Genomic DNA, 12,245 nt, shown 5'->3' with positions numbered 1-12,245 from the left:
ATAATAGTCATAGTCTTTCTTAGTCCAAATCCAATGTTGAGATTGAATTTGCGTTTTCTCATTTGAAAATCAGGAGTACCCGATCACATGATTATGTAAGTTCGTGAGAGTACAACGGTTTTTGTTAGAAGTCATGTGTGCGCGATTATTAGCTATATCTATACAAATTTTTATTTTTTCCCAATATGAACAGCACTGTTTGTGTGACAGTTAAAAGTAGATATACTATTTGAATATTTGCACTCAACAATACATTACATTATCCCTTATATCACCTACCGACACAGGGTGTACTGATCCTGCGTAGGTCACACTACATTAAGGGCTCATTCACACAACCGTATGTCTTTAGTTATTTGCCGTCGACACACTACGCCTCGACAATTCACCATGGGAATGCCGGGTGGTTAGAATATACCATCGGATATGAGTTTTCAGTATTTTACTCAGATCCGATGGTGCGAAAAAGACGAACATTATACAATGCGAATATATTAGCTATAGTACTATAAATTCTTTTTTTTCGAATATTCGTGAATATTCTAACTTAGAACACTAATATTCGAACTCAACACTAGTGCAGATCCGCCCCACTTAGATTTACACTGGTGCTCTCTTTGGATTCGAGATTCAAATACTACTGATTCATTTCGTACTTTAGCTCAACACTGCCATCTACTGGCCTTATTGAGTATTGCTATAGTGAAGGACTAGAAATCGCGTTTCGTTAGTAACGATATGCGATTTTTGGGAGCGCAAGCGATGTTACATCTGTATTACATATTTTTTTGATAAAGCTAGAACCAGTCCTGTACCTCACGTGGATCCAGAGATCTCCAGATTATTTGTTCAATTTGCTCTGCTAGATTTATATCAAGCTGGCAGCTGAAAGGGAGTACCCCTTCTACTGTAGCTAAGGAGGCATGGCTGCAACAAAAAGGTCCTCTCCATAACCGTTCAGGAGGCAGTTGAAGGATACAAGTGAGCATGCGCGGCCATCTCAGCAAGTAGGACAAAGAAAAATGGCAATTGCACTTACTGGTAATTGCTTTTCTTAAACCCCATGATAGCACCCATGCGAGAAGGACCTCCCATCCAGGATAAAAAGCTTAACACTCCCTTCACCTCAGTAATTTTAAAGGGAAGTCCAGAGAATAGACCAAGTCAGTTAAAAAAAAAAAAAAAACAAAGGATAAAAATAAAAAGGCACCCCAGCCAAAATAAATAAATATATATATATATATATATATATATATATATATATATATATATATATATATAGTGTCTCTGGTTAGCTGTATGTGAGGATACACACTGCTTTGCGTACTGTGTGAAGTTATCTGCGTTCTGATTAGTCCTGCTAGTTCATGTGAGAAGAGCAAGGGCTTATGGGAAGCGAGGGAAATACAGGATGGCCTCAAGGAAGGGCAAAGACAATCACCGGAAGGGCAGCAGAGGCCATCTTAGGAAGTTGCTGAATAGAGGCACAGAGAAATATGGTTGCTAAGGGCTGAATACAGACATCAGAAAGGTAAAATTAGCTGAAAAATGCAGCTTCATGAACATCTTCCCATCAGCATCACATACAGTACAGACCAAAAGTTTGGACACACCTTCTCATTCAAAGAGTTTTCTTTATTTTCATGACTATGAAGGCATCAAAACTATGAATTAACACATGTGGAATTATGTACATAAACAAGTGTGAAACAACTGAAAGTAAGAATTAGTCTTACCGGTAATGATGTTTCCAGGAGTCCGACATGACAGCACTACATGGAGGTTGTCTCCCCCGCCCACTATTGGGACAGGAAACAGAGGTTAAAAGCTCCCCCCCCCCCCCACCCACCATCACCAGTGTTTTATAGATTATCACACAATAATAGGTATCCTAGTACAAAAAAAAAAAAAAAAAAAAAGAAAAAGGAAGATTACTCTAACCATTAGGGAGGGAACTACCAGTGCTGTCATGTCGGACTCCTGGAAACATCATTACCGGTAAGACAAATTCTTACTTTCCAGGACGTCCTCCATGACAGCACTACATGGAGTAGGAATACCAAATTAATCCAATAACTAGGGAGGGACCGCAGCCTGAAGAACTTTACGTCCAAAAGACTGATCAATATTCCCTGACACATTTAATCTGTAATGCTTACAAAAGGTTTGGGAACTTGCCCAGGTGGCTGCCCTACATATAGAAACATAGAATGTGTCGGCAGATAAGAACCATTTGGCCCATCTAGTCTGCCCAATATACTGAATACTATGGATAGCCCCCGGCCCTATCTTATATGAAGGATGGCCTTATGCCTATCCCATGCATGCTTAAACCCCTTCACTGTATTTGCAGCTACCACTTCTGCAGGAAGGCTATTCCATGCATCCACTACTCTCTCAGTAAAGTAATACTTCCTTATATTACTTTTAAAACCTTTGCCCCTCTAATTTAAAACTGTCCTCTTGTGGTAGTTTTTCTTCTTTTAAATATGCTCTCTTCCTTTACCGAGTTGATTCCCTTTATGTATTTAAAAGTTTCTATCATATCCCCTCTGTCTCTTCTTTCTTCCAAGCTATACATATTAAGGTCCTTTAACCTTTCCTGGTAAGTTTTATCCTGCAATCCATGTACTAGTTTAGTAGCTCTTCTCTGAACTCTCTCTAAAGTATCTATATCCTTCTGGAGATATGGCCTCCAGTACTGCGCACAATACTCCAAGTGAGGTCTCACCAGTGTTCTGTACAGCGCACAAGCACTTCACTCTTTCTACTGCTTATACCTCTCCCTATACATCCAAGCATTCTGCTGGCATTTCGTGCTGCTCTATTACATTGTCTTCCCACCTTTAAGTCTTCTGAAATAATTACTCCTAAATCCCTTTCCTCAGATACTGAGGTCAGGACTGTGTCAAATATTCTATATTCTGCCCTTGGGTTTTTACGCCCCAGGTGCATTATCTTGCACTTATCCACATTAAATTTCAGTTTCCAGAGTTCTGACCATTCTTCTAGTTTTCCTAAATCCTTTTCCATTTGGCGTTTCCCTCCAGGAATCTGGTCGATAGAAGCATTCGCATGTTCGGCCCATGAAGCCGAGACTGCTCTCGTTGAATGAGCCCTAATCTCTTGGGGACAGGGAAGCTCCTGGCTCCGATAGGCCTCTTTAATGACTATTTTAATCCATCTTGCTAATGTTGCTTTAGAAGCTTTCTTGCCTTTATTGCGGCCTGAAAATTGAATAAACAGATTTGAGTCCAATCTAAAAGGTACTGGTAACGTCTAGGTAGGAAAGGAGAGAACGTCTGATGTCTAGAAGATGGAACTCCTCCCTTTCGGTCTTTGGGTCTGTGTAGAAAGTTGGTAGTACTATTTCCTGGTTACGATGAAAGGAAGAAGCTACCTTAGGTATAAAGGACGGGTCTAGCCTTAATATGACTATCTTCACAGATTGTAAGGTACGGCTCACGGATAGTTAGGGCCTGGATCTCTCCTAGCCTACGGGCTGATGTGATAGCTACTAAAAACATCATCTTTAAGGTTAGGTTTCTTAGGCTACTCTCGTGTAGGGGTTCAAAAGATGGTTTTGTTAAGGCATTAAGAACTAGCGACAGATCCCAGGGAGGGACCGGGGACATTAGTGTTGGTCTAATCCGCGTGGTTGCCTTTAAGAACCTGCTTACCCATTGATTTTCTGACGGAGTAATTTAGAAACAAACTTAAGGCTGCAGTTTGAACCTTAAGGGTACTGGGCCTAAGACCCATGTTGAATCCTTCCTGGAGGAAATCAAGAATATCTCCCAGACTCGGGAGTAGAGGATTCTTCCCTCTCAGCGCCATCCATGAGCAGAATTTTTTCCAGACTTTATTATAAAATCGCCGATGTCACCTGTTTATGGCCTCTCTGAATAGTGGCTATTACTTCGTCTGAGAACCCCTGTAATTTTAACAAGTCCCTTTCAGAAGCCACGCTGTTTATTTCCGGATTCCAGATTGGACCCTGATGCAACAAGTCTGGCCTGAGAGGGAGGGGAATCGGTTCTTCTCGACTCAGAGGACAGGACCGGGAACCAGGCTTGTTTCGGCCAAAAGGGAGCTATGAAGATCACTTTGGACGATTCCCTGCTGATCTTCTTTAGGGCTACTGAAATCAGAGGGAAAGGAGGAAACGCATACGCCAGCTTCATGTTCCAGGACTGGGATAAAGAGTCTACTGCTTTGGGGTGATCGGCAGGATTCCGGGAGAAGGAGGTTGTTTGAGCATTCTCCCTTGAAGCAAAAGAGGTCGATGTCCGGGTATCCCCATGAAGCTGTCAACTCTAGAAACACCTGTCTGTTCAGAGTCCACTCGTTAGGATCTATAAAGCGTCTGCTGAGGAAATCCGACGACTGGTTTCTTGAACCCTGTAGGTGTACTGCTGAGATTGACAGCACATTCTCCTCTGCCCAGGAAAAAATTTTGTTTGTTAGTTAGATTCTGGAGGAGAGGGTATCTTGTTCCTCCCTGATGTTTGAGGAAAGAGACCGCTGTAATGTTGTCCGACAGGATTCGTATGTTCTGTCCGCTCAGAAGATCCTGACTCTGAGAGTCTCCCAAACGGCCTGAAGTTCTCTGAAGTTTGAAGACCTGTTTATGGTCTGGCTCCAGGTTCCTTGGAAATAGTAGATTCCAACCTTTGCACCCCAACCTTGTTGGCTGGCATCTGTAGTTACTACGACGTACGGATTTAGATTCCAGGAGACGCCTTTTGATAGGTTGCTTGATGTCTGCCACCAATCCAGGGATCTCCGAGCATTCTCCTTTATAAGGATTTTCCGGTCTATGGATCGGTGGTCTCCGTCCCAGACCGATAGAATCATCTTCTGTAGGACTCTCGTGTGATGTTGACTCCACGGTACCGTGAATATGCAAGATGTCATCAGGCCCAGAATGCTCATGGCATTTGATGGTGCACACTGATTTCCCTTGAAACGCTTTCAATTTCTTGACAAGGTTCTGCTTTTTTTTGAGGTGGAAGGAAAGACCTCTGTAGGTTCGAATCTAGCAGTGTTCCCAGGAAGATCTTTCTGGTCTCTGGTACTAGGTCCGATTTTTCCCAATTTATGATCCAGCAGAGATCCTGTAAGAGGGATATTGTCGTCTGTGTTTGTGTCGCTAGAACTGGTGCAGAGTCTGCGGTTAGGAGAAGATAGTCTAGATAAGGTACAATCTTTATTCCCTTCAGTCTGAGGAAGGCCACTATCTCTATTATCAATTTTGTAAACACCCGGGGGGCTGTTGATATCCCAAAGGGCAGGCACTGAAACTGATAATGGTTTACTTTCCCTGCTTCCCTTACCGCGAATCTTAGGAATTTTGGTGGTCCGGATGTATTGGTACATGGTAATAAGCATCTTTTAAGTCCAAGGTGCACATTACCGCTCCCTGAGAAATGAGGGGTGTTGTCGATCTATCGATTCCATCTTGAAACAACGGTACTTTATGAAGACGTTTAGGGGTTTTAGGTTGATTATAGTTCTGAATGAACCATCTGGCTTTTTGACCAGGAATAACCTTGAATAGAAGCCCCTGCCTTCCTGACCCGCAGGGACGCGAGTCACTGCGCCTAGATTCTTTAATTTTGCGACGTCTCTTAAAAGATTTTCCTGTGGTGTACCTCCTCCATACCCTGTCAGCACAAATTTGTGTTGCGGAACAGATATAAATTCTATCTTGTATCCTTCTTGAATAATTTGGAGCACCCAAGGGTTCTGAGTTATTTTGCTCTATACTGGGAGAAAGGATCTTAATCTCCCCCCGACTGGTCTAGCGTCATTGTTTGTCTTGGGAAGTGTTGGGGTTAAGCAGAAATCCTCTGCGATTACCCCCTTTAGGATAGGACCATCTCCCCGACTTCCCCTTATCCTTATACGTTTGGTTTTTTGGCTGGAATTTTTTCCGAAAAAAATGTGTGTCTTCCTAGTTTGTTTCAGGAAACCCTATCTTTTTATCTGAGGCCTTCTCAAGAATTTTGTCCAGACTAGGGCCAAACACGTATGATCCTGAAAAAGGGATTGCACATAACTTATTTTTTGAGGTGAGATCACCAGACCAGTTCTTCAGCCACAAAGCCCTTCTTGCGGTGTTCAGAAGGGCCCCGCCTTTAGCTGCGAACCTGACTGACTCTGCTGAGGCGTCCGCTGTAAAGGCTGTCGCCATCTTTAGGAGCGGGATAGTCTCCAAAATGTCCTCCCTGGGAGTTCCCATTGACAAATGATTCTCCAGCTGAGAACCACAATAATAGGGACCTAGCCACTGAAGTAGCTGCAACGTTAGTAGAAATTAAGGCCGCAGAAGCCTCCCAAGATTTCCTCAGGAGACCATCGGCCTTGCGGTCCATGTGGTCCTTCAGCTGGGAGGAGTCCTCGAATGGGATCACTGTTTTTCTAGCTACCCTGGCGACCGGGGCGTCGATCTTGGGGATTTCTTCCCAAGTTTTAGTGTCCTTTGTCAAAGGATAAACGACTTTTAAATTCCCTGGGAATAAACAGCCTTTTCTCTACATCCTCCAACTCATCCAGGATCATCTGTTTTAGGCTAGAATTTAAGGGGAACACTTTCCTCTGTTTTGTAATTAGGCCAGCAAACATCTCCTCCTGAATAGACCTCTTAGTTGGTTCGTCTGAGATATCCATAGTCTAACTGCAGTTAGGAGGGAATCCATATCCTCAGCTGAGAAACAGTACTTGCGTTTCTCCTCATGGGATGAGGAAGGTAAAGACTCCTCTTCTTCCTCCTCTCCTGAATATTCCACCTCTATGACTTCTGGGTCTGACTCCAAGTTTTCCCTAGGTCTTTTAATCCCGGTGGTCTGTTCAGCCACCTTAGACGTTATTAAGGAGGAAACTGACGCTTTAACCTCTTCTTTAATGATGGCTCTAAGGTCTGTTAAAAGGGACGACTGTTCCTCTTTCATCATCTTGTTAATACAATCGGCACAAAGCTTCTTTGTATATGACTCCTGAAGCCTTTTGCTGCAAATAGCGCATCTTTTAGGCTTCTTTTTAATGTCCACCTTTAGGGTAGGATCTTTCTCTCCCTAGGAAACATGATTATAGAAAACAGGCCATAAACCTTCTGAGCCTATCACTATTCCCACCATGTAGTGCTGGGTTACTCACATGTCCCTGGGCAGGAGGGTCTGGGGACTGCTCTCTCATACCAGACGAATCCATGACTGAGGGACTGACACCTAGCCCAACCAGACTTTAAATGCCACTGGCACTTACCCCTCCTGACATGGATGCTCCTCCCATAGACCCTAGATGGACGCGAGGCCGACCACTAGGCCTCTAGCGTCCCTCGCCGCTTGGGGACCGATAGCAGGGCGCCGCCATACTGGATCCGGCGTCGGAGGTCACGCACATGCGCACTCAGCCGGCGCTTAGGCGTCACTTCTGGCTCAGCGCCGAAGCTGGAAGTGAGAAAAAGATGCTCCCGCACGATCCCTCCTGGAGGAGCGTCCTGCAGCCCAGAGCCCCAGCGGGGATGCGGCTACCATTTCCCAGCCCCTGGTATACACGCTTCCAGCCGAGAGCCGTATGATCCACAGGTACTGGAGAGGGCTGGGAGGCTAAGGGACCCCAGCTTAGGGGTTTTAGCCCGACGAAATAGGAAAAAGAAAAAAATTTCTACAGGTCTACAAGAGAGACCCCTCTCTGCCCTGTCCATTATTGGGACAGGAAAAAAAAACACTGGTGATAGTGGGTGGGGGGGAGCTTTTAACCTCTGTTTCCTGTCCCAATAGTGGGCGGGGGAGACAACCTCCATGTAGTGCTGTCATGGAGGACGTCCTGGAAAATGTCATATTCTAGGTTCTTCAAAGTAGCCACCTTTTGCTTTGATTACTGCTTTGCACACTCTTGGCATTCTCTTGATGAGCTTCAAGAGGTAGCCCCCTGAAATGGTCTTCCAACAGTCTTGAAGGAGTTCCCAGAGATGCTTAGCACTTGTTGGCCCTTTTGCCTTCACTCTGCGGTCCAGCTCACCCCAAACCATCTCGATTGGGTTCAGATCCGGTGTCTGTGGAGGCCAGGTCATCTGGCGCAGCACCCCATCACTCTCCTTCATGGTCAAATAGCCCTTACTTTCAAAGTTCTCCCAATTTTTCGGCTGACTGACCTTCATTTCTTAAAGTAAATGGCCATTCGTTTTTCTTTACTTCGCTGCTTTGTTCTTGCCATAATACAAATTCTAACAGTCTATTCAGTAGGACTATCAGCTATGTATCCACCTGACTTCTCCTCAACGCCACTGATGGTCCCAACCCCAGTTATAAGGCAAGAAATCCCACTTATTAAACCTGACAGGGCACACCTGGGAAGTGAAAACCATTTCAGGGGACTACCTCTTGAAGCTCATCAAGAAAATGCCAAGAGTGTGCAAAGCAGTAATCAAAGCAAAAGGTGGCCACTTTGAAGAACCTAGAATATGACATTTTTAGTTGTTTCACACTTGTTTGTTATGTATATAATTCCACATGTGTTAATTCATAGTTTTGATGCCTTCAGTATGAATCTACAATTTTCATAGTCTTGAAAATAAAGAAAACTCTTTGAATGAGGTGTGTCCAAACTTTTGGTCTGTACTGTAAATATATATATATATAATTTTTTTAATTATTTTTTTGGCTGGGGTGCCTTTTATTTTTATCCTTGTTTTCTTTAACCGATTTGGTCTATTCTCTGGATATAATATAGTACCGGCATGTGCCGAGCATAGCGATGCTCAAGCCGAACTAGTATTTGGCCGTGCATACTCGCTCAACACTATTAACTTTCCTTTTTGTATATTCTCTGGATAGATTATACACACAAAAAGGGAAGTTTATAGTGTTGAGTGAACATGCTCGGCCGAATACCGGTTCGGCTTGAGCATTGCTATGCTCAGCACATGGCGGTACTCGGCCGATTACCGCATGTTCGAGCGCAATGCTCAAGTCTCCTTCCTGCACGTTTCACAGCTGCTAAGCAGCCAATAAACGTGCAGGCAAGTATTGCCCTCACTAATGCCAGTAGTCATGTTGGGTACTGGCATTACAGTGATTGGCTGGCCGGAACGAGTCATCGGGTGCTATATAGCACCCGATGATGCGTGTTCGGCTCATTCAAAGTCGGAGAGCTGAGCAAAGGAAGGGACAGACAGTGTAGGGAGTGTAATTGATTGTTTCTGTACAAAAACGTTTCAGAGACCCAAAAGTCCTTGTAAGGACTAGTGTGTGCGACGGCAGCAATATATGTTAGTAGCGCAACATGCGCTAAATTGCTCAGTGTTAGGGAGAGTTGTGCATAAGAAGGGACAGACAGTGTAGGGAGTGTAATGGGAAGATTTTTATACAAAAAAAAAAAAAAAAAAAAAAACTTTCAGAGACCCCAAAGTCCGTTTAAAGGGTTTCTGTCACCCCATTAAACAGTTTTTTTTTCTTTACTAATAATCCCTATAGTGCGATCTCATGATACATAAGCAAATTAATCATTTTGGTTCAGTAGAATTTGCTAAAAATCGATTTTTAAAATATGCTAATTACCTTGCTACCAGCAAGTAGGGCGGGTACTTGCTGGTAGCAGCCGCATCCTCCGATGGTAATGACGCCCCCTCGGCATGCTGATTGACAGGGCCAGGGAAGGGAATCGTTCTCTGCTGGCGCTGTTAGAATTTGAAATCTCGCGCCTGCGCCGTACCTGGCTTCAATCGGCGCAGGCGCACTGAGAGGCGGCCGCTCGCTCGACCGCTCCATCCTCAATGCGCCTGCGTCGATGACGTCATGGCATACACCCGGAAGAGAAGACGCCGGCATCGCTGGAAGGAGGCGGAGAGTCTGGATGATGTCGCTGGATGCTTGAATCAGGTAAGTATGTATGTAATAAGGATGCTGCCACAAAAACCACCAACGAAATGGTCATAAAAAACAATAAATAATTGTTATTAAAAGTACAATTATTAACACTATACCACTAACGACGCAGGCGCATTGAGGATGGAGCGGTCGAGCGAGCGGCCGCCTCTCAGTGCGCCTGCGCCGATTGAAGCCAGGCACGGCGCAGGCGCGAGATTTCAAAATTCTAACAGCGCCAGCAGAGAACGATTCCCTTCCCTGGCCCTGTCAATCAGCATGCCGAGGGGGCGTTATTACGATCGAAGGATGCGGCTGCTACCAGCAAGTAGCCGCCCTACTTGCTGGTAGCAAGGTAATTAGCATATTTTAAAAATCGATTTTTAGCAAATTCTACTGAACCAAAATGATTAATTTGCTTATGTATCATGAGATCGCACTATAGGGATTATTAGTAAAGAAAAAAAAATAAAGAAAAAAAACACGGTTTAATGGGGTGACAGAAACCCTTTAAGGACTATTGTGTAACAGCAGCAATACCATGTAATAGGCCACTACGGACAGTTAAATTATCCGCGCCACATTTCCTGTGTAAATTGTGCGCATCTTTAACACCTTAGGGACTTAGGACGTACCGATACGGCATGTTTCCAGAGTCCTTAAGGACCCATGATGTACCAGTACGTCATAACTTTAAAACTAAATTGCGGCGCGGTGGGGGTTAATAGGAAAGGATGTCCGCTGAAATCATTCAGCGGGCATCCTGTCAACGCCGGGGGGGTCCCGTGACCTGCGGTTTGCGGCGGCGTGTGGCAGTGCCATCGGGTCCCCATTCGGCTGTAGGGGGGGTACCCAATAGCATGGAAGGCAGCGCGATGCCTAAGGAAGGCATCGCGCTGCCTTCCAGTGACGAGCCTGAGATCCAGCCCCCTGGATCTCACAGGACAGAAGCTGTATGAGTAATACACACAGTATTACTCATACAGCCAATGCATTCCAATACAGAAGTATTGGAATGCATTGTAAAGGATTAGACCCCCAAAAGTTCAAGTCCCAAAGTGGGACAAAAAATTAAGTGAAAAAAAAGTTTCAAGTAAAAATAAACAAAAACGTCATTTTCCCCAAATAAAGTAAAAAAAAATTGGTAATAAATAGGGGGGTGGGGGGGGAAGTATACATATTAGGTATTGCCGCTTCCGTATCGACTAACTCTAAACATATCACATGACCTAACCCCTCAGATGAACACAGTAAAAAATAAAAACTGTGCTAAATAAACAATGTCACCTTAAATCACAAAAAGTGGAACAGCAAGCGATCAAAAAGTCACACGCACCCCAAAATAGTGCCAATAAAACATCCCGTAAAAATCATACCCTACCAAAAGGTAAACGCACAAAAACTGGAAAAAAAAATATGGCTCTCCAATTATGGAAACACTAAAACATGATTTTTTGTTTCAAAAAAGAAATTGTGTAAAACTAAAAAAGAAGTATACATATTAGGTATCACCGCATCCAAGACAACCTGGTCTATATAAATATCACATGATCTAACCTGTCAGATGAATGTTGTAAATAAAAAAAATAAAAAAATAAAGTGCCAAAACAGCTATTTCTTGATACCTTTCCTCACAAAAAGCGTAAAATAGAGCAACCAAAAATATGTACCATAAACTAGTACCAACAATACTGCCACCCTATCCTGTAGTTTCTAAAATGGGGTCACTTTTTTGGAGTTTAATGGGACATAGTGTCAAAAAAAACAGTCCAGCAAAATCTGCCTTCCAAAAACCGTATGGCATTCCTTTCCTTCTGCGCCCTGCCGTGTGCCCGTACAGCAGTTTACGACCACATATGGGGTGTTTCAGTAAACTACAGAATCAGGTCCATAAATAATTGTTTTGTTTGGCTGTTAACCCTTGCTTTGTTACTGGGAAAAATTGATTAAAATGTAAAATTTGCCCAAAAATTTTAATTCTGAAATTTCATCTCCATTTGCCAATAACTCTTGTGGAACACCTAAAGGGTTAACAACGTTTGTAAAATCAGTTTTGAATACCTTGAGGGGGGATGTTTATAGAATGGGGTCATTTTTGGGTGCTTTCTATTATGTAAGCCTCGCAAAGTGACTTCAGACCTGAACTGGTCCCTAAAAATTGGGTTTTTAAATATTTGCTTCTAAACTTCTAAGCCTTGTAACATCCCCAAAAAATAAAATATCATTCCCAAAATGATCCAAACATGAAGTAGACATATGGGGAATGTAAAGTAATAACTATTTTTGGACGTATTACTATGTATTATAGAAGTAGAGAAATTGAAACTTGGAAATTTGCAATTTACTAATTTTTGGTAAAATTTTTTTTTACTTCAT

General features: G+C 43.4%; 1 protein-coding gene across 2 annotated transcripts in view; it reads right to left on the bottom strand.

Annotated features, from left to right (window-relative positions):
• The window catches only part of STS (steroid sulfatase), a 359,318-nt gene that overhangs the window by 147,199 nt on the left and 199,874 nt on the right, over positions 1-12,245 (bottom strand). The window lies entirely within an intron of this gene.

The sequence above is a fragment of the Bufo bufo genome, chromosome 3 (assembly GCF_905171765.1).
Source record: "Bufo bufo chromosome 3, aBufBuf1.1, whole genome shotgun sequence".
Taxonomy (NCBI): domain Eukaryota; kingdom Metazoa; phylum Chordata; class Amphibia; order Anura; family Bufonidae; genus Bufo; species Bufo bufo.
Note: the sequence above shows the minus strand (reverse complement) of the source record. Positions and strands in the feature narration are given on the sequence as shown.